The 8,277-nt window shown below is 35.8% G+C and overlaps 1 long non-coding RNA gene across 2 annotated transcripts; it reads right to left on the reverse strand.

Moving 5' to 3' along the window:
* Positions 1-4,616: 4,616 nt before the first annotated feature.
* On the reverse strand, positions 4,617-7,719 carry LOC113282423. 2 transcript variants are annotated; one of them, XR_003326917.1, is made up of 2 exons: positions 7,502-7,719; positions 4,617-4,787 (listed from the first exon to the last, which is right to left on the reverse strand). It is a non-coding gene; the product is annotated as an uncharacterized LOC113282423 (long non-coding RNA). The 2 variants fall into 2 exon arrangements; XR_003326916.1 differs by having other exon boundaries at positions 4,617-4,845.
* Positions 7,720-8,277: the final 558 nt, after the last annotated feature.

The following is an 8,277-nucleotide window of genomic DNA, read 5'->3' on the forward strand; positions in this document are numbered from 1 at the left end:
CATTTCATTTGTGTGTGACAAGCTAAGTTTTGATCTAACGGTTGAAACATATTAGCTTGGTTAAATCAGGTTTTTCATCTAACGGTGAATATTGAATGCTTTGTTACCAAGTTAACTAAGATTGCAAACCCTGATTTGAAAACTATATAAAGGAGACATCTAGCAACTGGAAAACCCAATCCCCACACCTCCTGTGTGATACTAGTTGGTTTTGCTAGAGTCGGTTCTCCTTTAACCTTAGGTTTCTTCTCGAGACCTTATAGGTTAACGACTAAAAGACTTCATTGGGATTGTGAAACCAGACGAAACTACTTGTAGTTGAGCGATCTGATCTTGCCATTTTCTATCGTACGAGTTCAGTTGAATAATTGACTTGAGATTATATCTCCGATAGGGAAAGATAAAAATAAATCACAAACATCTTCGTCTCATCGTTTGTGATTCCACAATATCTAGTTTCGCTACCATACGATTTAGATTATTGTGAGGTGATTGATAATTCTAGACTGTTCTTCAGGAATATGAGTCTGGGTTATCAATTGGTTCCTGTTCACCTTGATTTTATCAAAAGACGGAACAAAACTCTTAGGTTTATCTGTGGGAGACAAATTTATCTATCATCATAGACTTTTTTGTGTGATACAAATTTGTTTATTAAAGTCTTCGACTTTGGGTCGTAGCAACTCTTGGTTGTGGGTGAGATCAGCTAAGGGAATCAAGTGCGTAGTATCTTGTTGGGATCAGAGATGTAAGGAAAGCACTTCTACCTTGAATCAATGTGATATTGATTGGGGCTCAACTACAGTCCAGACCGAAGTTAGTTTGTAGTAGGCTAGTGTATGTAGCGGCTTAATACAGTGTGGTGTTCAATCTGGGCTAGGTCCCGAGGGTTTTCTGCATTTGCGGTTTCCTCGTTAACAAAATTTCTGGTGTCTGAATTATTTCTATTCCGCATTATATTTTGTTATATAATTTAAATATCACAGTTTGTGCGTTAAGATCAATCAATTAGAATATCCAACCTTTGGTTGTTGATTTAAATTGATTGACACTTGGATATTGGTCTTTGGTACCATCCAATTTTATCTCTCTAGTATTTGATAAAGACTCGCAGATTTCCATTTGCTTGAGTAAAGATCAAATCGAGAGATTGAGATATTAACTCTTTGATATACTTTTATCTATATTGAGTCTGACTGTCTAGTTGATTCTCCAGAAAGTATATTGGAGTTAGTCCATACAGATTGCTAATCGAAATATTGGGTGAGGTTGTTAGACCCCCGCTTTTTCAATTGGTATCAGAGCAGGAAAACACCTTAAACCTTATAAGTTTGTGTTTGTTCGATCCTCAAAAGTCTATCCCTATGGGAAATCTCTTTGGGAGGCTTTCTCATGGCATCTGTAACGCACACCAGAGTTTCTTAAATATTGTTCAGAGATTATTTTTCAGACCTACGGTTTCTCATGATAATCTTATGCCATCTAGAATATCGGAAAATCTAGATGTGAAGAAACAGTCTAAAGAAAAATTCAAAAATTTCTCTAAAGAGAATCGTCAAAGAAAACATGATCAATGCTCAATGGTATGGACCCTCACGAGAATTACTCTTATTCTCTTTGAGGAATACTATCATAAAGGATCAATCGACAATGATCTATTTAGAGCGTTTGAAAATGTTTTAAAATTCGTAGAAAAGCTTAATTCCATAGAAGAATTGAATCGTTCCGACAAAAGTTTTGTACCAGTCAAATCATGTTCTAATGATGTACAAATTGTTCCAACTACCAACTCTCTTGAAGTTGATAAAAAGATTTCCTGTAAGATTGGTAAAGGAACCATTTATCAGAAAAAGCCATTTCTGCGTCATAAGAAAAAGAGACCAGCGGATTCTGAGTTTTATCACTGATTTTACTCCTAAGTCTGGTCACAAATGTCAACCAAAGAATTTGCATGAGAAATTCTCTGCATTCTACACCACCTGAATTCAGGAATGGCGTCACCCCATTTGTATATAACTTGAAATGGGGCAAGTAACTGGTTGACTTTGTTTATGAATTCTCTTTCCTATTTTCCTTGTGGAAAAAGCTTTTCAAGAAGTTTTTGCAAGTATTCTTTCCTCATACTGGTATTTTTATCCCAGTATGTGTACCTCTAAAAATCCTACATTCCTTATGTGGGTCGCGGTTCTGAACGGCTCCAAGCCCAACTGTGGGTATAAAAGAAGTACGGGTACGCAAACCCTCCTTCCTACCTCATCTGTCCGCGTTCGTGAACTTTTGGGGTTCAATTTTTTTTTCCATTAAAGCTTGTTGGAGAACAATTTGTGAAGGGATTCCTCAAGATAAAAGTCAAGTAAGTAATCTCTTGCCCACTCCCTTATTTCCTTCTAGAATCATGAAGAATGTTAAGGGTTCAAAAGGTTTTTCAAATAACCTAGGTTCTTCATCCTCTTCAATGGATCTTCCTACTGAACAAAATTCCATTAGGATTAGATTTGTGGATGAATCCTGTAGCAAAGTATTTGAAAATATTTCTTCTACTGGGTTTATTTTAGAAAAGAAATTGGATAATACAAGTGGGTATAAGGAGGATTTATCTTATTTTGAAAAATTCAAGCTTGGAAACATCTTTGATGGCCTTGGTGAAGGTTTTGATACTCTTACTAGAATCTTCTATGCCAATATTTACGATGTTGTCCCTGAGGAAATGGAATTCAAGACCATGGTTAATAGAGTGAGAATTTTAGTTAATATTATAGAATTGATTTCGAAAATTACCGAAATTCCTTTGGGTGATTTTTGCCTCCCTAGACCAAGCGATGAACGACCTTCACAAGAAGATATTTCAAAAGTGCTTTGTGGAAAGAGTGTTGTGTGGAATAGAGGAAAATTTCCCGCTTTTCAACTAAATTTTCCTTTATAGTCTTTTGGAAAATTGGGTATTTCGATCCTTTGTCCTTCCACGGTTGAGAATTCTCATTGGAGCTGTGAGTTTGCGGAATTAGTCTATTACCTTGTGATGGAAACCAAAGGTCTTGACATTTGTGGATTCATTATTTTGCAAATTATAGACATGACATCCGTTGAAAAGAAGTTAGGCTTCCCTTGCTTGATTGAGTGTATTTGTCACAACTTCTCCATTGAGCCAATTGGGAATTCCATTGGAACTCCCAAGCTTGTTCGACCGTGTACCTTCAGTCGAATGAGGGAATATGAATGCAAGAGGCAAAGGTGTGACACAATTGATGGCTCGAGTGATTCTTCTACGAAGCTTCTTCGCCAAATTTACAAAGGTGTTTGTAAGTTGAATACCAAAGTAAATTGTGTTCAAGAACAATTACTTGTGATTGCTACCAAGTATCCCGATATTAAAGAAGACATGGACAAAGTTTGTTCCACCTTCATGGTCTCCTAAGATGAAGATGATGAGTAACCTCTTGTACTTCTTTTTATTGGTGTTAAATTGTTTTGACTCTCATTTGTCTAGGAAGCTTCTTAAGAGAATTTTTATTCTTGTTTTTGTTTAAGAAGGATAACTAGGGTTTGTAATAGCCATTATTGTGAGTACACATAGCTATGTCCAACGTTTTCATCTTGCAATGTTTTTAGATTTATTTATTTAAATTCTAAAGTGATTTGGAAGATGATGTTTGCAGTATTAATCTTTATGGTTTTATATATTGCAATATGTTATGGGATATGTGTGTTTGCATCCGTGAACTATTATTGTATTATACGATTACAAAAGTTATCTCTTTCATATGTCGATATGCATGTATTGATACAAGATCGATGAACTTTTGACAAACAAAAGTTAAGCCTATTGTGTCAATTCTTTGATGGAAGATAGGTTAAAATCTTTTGTTTACAAAGATTATGTATATTATATGTCGTTATGCAAATACTGATGAAGATAGAATGAATCTTTGTATATTCCGCAGTATTGATCTTCCCTGATCCATATTTTATGTATATACTGTGTGGCTCATAAGTCTTCTTATGTGAGCATTTCCAACTAAACAAATCATAGATTCGTTTATGATTAATTTGGTTGTGTATTCCGATCAAATTAATCGTGGGTTCTCTTGTGATTAGTTTAATTGAGAATTTTTGGATACAAAATCATTTTGTGGTTTTTGGTGTCCAAATAAATCCTTATTTTCTTACAAAAGTAAGGTCCCTCTTGTTGTTCTTTCGGTAATGACATCAAATAGGGGAGAGCTCTTTTGAACTTGCGCTTAATCTTCATATCTTTGTGGGGAGTGCGGCTGTGGAATATTTTAGGGGTTATCTTGTATCTTTATAAACTCCTTGATGAATCATTTAGCTTCGGCTTTATGGTTGCATCTAAACAAGTTGATATGTATTTTCTTTGGTCTTGAAGCATCTCCATGGAAATTTCATTAGGATCCCGTTTTCGTACCTTTGCCAATTTTATTGACAAAAAAGGGGAGAATTAATATGTAGTTCACACTACAAATATGTGACGCCCCAACCTAATCACGTGCTTAGCTAATAGGATTACAACCTAAATCAAAGCATCAAACCTATATTACCGATCTTAAGAAAACTCAGTTACATAAGCTAATTCCGAACACAACCCATACACTCTAATATTGTATAAATGAAGAACTCTCTTGTGATATGAATATATTAATGTGTTGTTTTACAAAAATAACTAAAGAATAAAGATATATAAAAGATTCATAATATCTTTAATATTGCAAAAAGCTTTAAGCTACGATAACAGATATCTTCACGCGCACAATTTCTTCTGATTACTGAAACTGGAGTGGGAACAAGTGAGCACATCATCCCAAAGGGTTCCCAATGGAAACATATAACCTAAAAGTAATCACTAAAATGCTTCACAGTTCTAAAAGATAATGTAATTAAAACAGAATAATAGAAGAAAACAGATAACACCTTTTACACACAACACGAAGCAGAAGATTGCTTCAACTCTTATCCCCAGATATTGCGTCCATAGTGGCAATATCCGTGAAAGATCCACCACCGGATGGATCTATGAGAAAATAATTAAACAACCTAAACATATGTTATCCCAACCTCGTCTCACTCAATGGAGAAGAATATGCTAGGAATAACTCCAGTCTCAAATGATAGCAGGAATCCAGGTACCGTAAGATATTAACGTGGAATGCGTACACCTCATAAATCCCAATGCCACCATCTAAGTCTAAAATATAATAAAGTTTTGATTACTATGATCTGAACCCACACAGCAGGTTCACAAAAGGCCCAATCATTATTCGTATTCCGAAGTCTCCAAATAATAACCATATCCAGTCATGAACCTAAAATTTCTTCCTAAGTCAAGGTCATAGTAACCCAGTCATACTACTAAGACTGAACAATCAAGTATGATATGCACAGAGTAATATCCCCAAATAAAATGTAGTATATATACTATTTAACCGGGGTAAAGCCAGACTACTAGGTAATAATCAACCGGGATAAAGCCGGACTACTATCTTAAGACAATAAAATGTAATAATATTTATCCTGGGTAAGGCCGGGCTACTAAGTAATATTCAAACAACGTAGCATTGCCCTACTAAACTTAGCAAAGAGCTATGGGGAATCACAGAAAATCTTCGCGGGGAACCACCCAACGCATATCACACAACATACCCATTCAATTACAAACAACATGCTCACAGAAAATAAGGACTCATCATGCTCGAAGATAAAGTAACTTAATGATTAAAAAAAAAAGTTACAAAGTTCCCACCTGATTTGATGTCAAGCCACGCCTACCTTGAATCCACAATCCACTGGTTCATCCTTGGAATCATTCATTGTTAATATAGACTAACTGTTAATCACACAAGTACTCTAAGAGTTAGCCAAAAGGCTCATAACATAATCTCATACAATTCTCTAGTTATAGGCTAAGTGAACTATCTAATGGTTCTAAGCCCATTTATGGTTCTATATCTTATATTCTATATCTTTAGTTTGTCTGTGAGTTTACTAATCCTATTAGATTGGTTCTATAGTCCATTACATATGTTTATGAGTATCCACAACTTTGTAGAAGGAACCAAAGGCTAATGCGGACCACAAGTGGTCCAAGTCACCAAAGAAGGAAAACTATACCTAAGCCTAAGTCCACTAAACAGGCCCATTAACCAAAGGCCTGGTCCAGCAAATCAACTGACGGTCTCTAGCAGTCAAACGGGTCAACTAACATTCAACATCTAAGTCTAGGTCAAAGTACAGTCAACGGTCAACATGTCAGGGACAGTTCAGCTTGTCCAGGTCAAGTCAAAAGGGTTAACTCGGTCCACTGAGTCTGCTATGAGTTGAACTGATTCAACTCAGTCAGGTACATTGAGTTAGCATAGCTGACTGACAGATCTAAACCTTTGCACAGAACACTAAAGCACAAACAAAACACAAATGCAAACACATAACTTTTACAACCATTCTAAATGTAATCTTCAACTACAACATCATGTATATCACTTTCCATCACAAGGCTATTGGCAGAAACTCATCACCTCAACTATCTTTACAATCACCTAAGTTCCAATAGCTGTGACTATCTATGAAATGTTTCACCACTTCATTTCAACAACCACGGTCCCCTGCGACCTCAATTCATTCCTAAACAACTTGGCTCTCTGCCTTGTAGCTCTACATCATTATCAATATCAGTTTTTCATGTTCCATGTCAGTTCAATAACTCCACCACTTACAACTTTATTCATTGCACATGGTCACCACCTGCATCTCCATGTCTCATTACCAACAACATCAAGCTTCAGCAATATTGTTCCACTTGCAATTTAAACATATCTGTTATGACCTAACATTCATCTAACTCTTCAATCCACTCAATACTTCACCAGCTGAAACTTCAGTTCCAATTGTAACTGCAATACAGTTTACTCAACCCATACAACCCAGCCATCTGCAGCTTCTAACACAACCAGCAACATCAGTTCAATATTTAACTTAAATCTCCACCACTTACAACTTCAACTATCTTGTCATCAGCCTCAATTCGTATCAGTTCAACAACACCACAACCATAACCATCCTATATGGCTAGCCAAAATCCAGTTCATCTCCATCTTCAGATCACATAACCCTTATTCCAAATCACCAACAACAATCCCAATTCACCAATTCACCTTCCTCCAAAACCATTCGGTTAATCCTCAATTACAAATTCAAACCCCAGTTTCTAAATCCTCTCTGCAAAACCTTAAATCAACAAGCCAACCTCAAACACGTCTAATCAATTCATATTCTTCATCTGCAGATTCCGACTCACGCAATCTAACTTGTATGAACCCTATTTTTGGTTGATTTAGGGAAGAACCCGAAACCCTAATTCTATATGAAATCAAAATTAAACTCAATATACTCATCTCTACCTTAAATTGAAAGCAAACCCACCTATAATCAATCAAAATATAACCATTTCACAAAGAAGATCGAATTAAATCGAAACCCTAAATTTACTTACCAAATCATCTTCTTTTTGAGATCAACAAGCTTCAGTACCATCCCCACCAACAATTCATGTCTTCTGACATTCACTGATTCAATTGCTAACTTCAAATTTCTGCTCCATCGATCGACACGGGTGATGGAAGAACTTACAGGAAAAAAAGAAGAACAACAGAGAGAAGAAGGAAGAAAAAAAAGAAAGAAGAAGAGAAAAGAAGCAATGAATTTCTTCTCGATCGGTTGAGAGATAAGGACGATCAAAAACGATAAAGGCATCCGAGAAATGGATTAAGGGCAGCCAGGCGGTTTAAAGTAAAATGATAATTTGTCTTTCATAAAAAAAATTTGATGATTCCTTCTTCGTCCGACATCCGATTGACACGATCGAGTAGTCCATTTCACCTAAATTTTCGAGACCTATTTAATGGCACTAGTTTCGCATATGAATCGTTGTTAGATTAATTTCTATTAATTATAATATATATTACTAATCGAGTAATTATCGGTTAAGACATCTCTTGACTGGTCAAATAGCGTTGACGAGCTTGAGGGTCCTTACAAAATACATATGGTTTACGTATTTTACAGATCATTATGTAAGGGGGAGTGGTTTTCATGTTGAGATGAAAGTATTGACTAAGGGGGAGTGATACATATCACCATAGTATTGTTGTCAAAGTTATGATATAAGAACTTTGATACTGTGTAAAAATACTATGACACTATATAACAATGATCGGGAGCTTTTGTTTTCTCATTGTTATGGCTACGGATCTTCAACAACTATGATGC

Source organism: Papaver somniferum, chromosome 5 (genome assembly GCF_003573695.1).
Source record: "Papaver somniferum cultivar HN1 chromosome 5, ASM357369v1, whole genome shotgun sequence".
Lineage (NCBI taxonomy): Eukaryota > Viridiplantae > Streptophyta > Magnoliopsida > Ranunculales > Papaveraceae > Papaver > Papaver somniferum.